This window comes from Stegostoma tigrinum, unplaced genomic scaffold (assembly GCF_030684315.1).
Source record: "Stegostoma tigrinum isolate sSteTig4 unplaced genomic scaffold, sSteTig4.hap1 scaffold_110, whole genome shotgun sequence".
Lineage (NCBI taxonomy): Eukaryota > Metazoa > Chordata > Chondrichthyes > Orectolobiformes > Stegostomatidae > Stegostoma > Stegostoma tigrinum.
The window spans coordinates 516,666-517,500 of NW_026728061.1; the positions used below are offsets into that span (position 1 = coordinate 516,666).

Consider the following 835-nt stretch of genomic DNA (forward strand, 5'->3'; position numbering starts at 1 on the left):
GCAGCCTGTCGCTATGGTAACAGACTGGAGGTAGCGCTGGTCCAAACTCATCTTGCAGGGGGTTACAGGGAAACATTTCGATGATTGTCTCAATTCAGTGGGCCAGTGAGAAAAGGCACCATCCCACTGACTGTACCTATCACTTCAATTTGTAATTGATAAATATGTACATTAAAGAGAGCCAAGCAGCAGAGAGAACTGTATTATTGTTGCTGTTCCTCCAGTTTCCAGGTGCCATCAATGTGACACTGGAGGAGGCCCAGGATGGGCATGTCGTCTGAGGAGTGGGAGGGAATGTTGAACTCGTTCGCTACTGGGACGTGCAGTCGTTTGTCACAAACCGAGCGTGGGTGTTTCACAAAAAGCGGTCTCTGGGCCTCCGTTTGGTTTCCCTGACATTGAGGAGCAAACATTGGGAACAGCGGATAAAATCGACCACATTTGGGGATGTGCAGGTGAACATCTGTTTAACGTGGACGGTATTTTGGGGCCTGGGATGGGGGTGAGGAGGGAGGTGCAGGGGCAGATTTAGCACCTCCTGCGGTTGCAGGGAAAGATGCCGGAGTTGGTGGGGTTAATGGGGGGTGTGGAGCGCACGAAGGAATCGCGGAGACAGCAGTTCCTCAAAAGGCAGATGGGGTGGAGAGGGAAGTATAACCCTCATATCCTCCACACTCCTCACCAGATCTCATCCCAAGACCAGCATCAACCCCCAATCCCTGTCTCCTTGACCGGTCCATCTTCCCTCCCACATATCCGCTCCTCCCACCTACCCGCTCCTCACAGCTATCCACTCCCTCCACCTCACTGACCATCCCCACCAACCACACTCACC

General features: G+C 53.1%; 1 long non-coding RNA gene across 1 annotated transcript in view; it reads left to right on the forward strand.

Annotated features, from left to right (window-relative positions):
• Window positions 1-256: 256 nt before the first annotated feature.
• The window catches only part of LOC132207604 (uncharacterized), a 31,420-nt gene continuing 30,841 nt past the window's right edge, over window positions 257-835 (forward strand). Inside the window, exon 1 of the long non-coding RNA XR_009443626.1 lies at window positions 257-455. This is a non-coding gene — a long non-coding RNA (uncharacterized LOC132207604). The remainder of the gene's footprint in view (window positions 456-835) is intronic.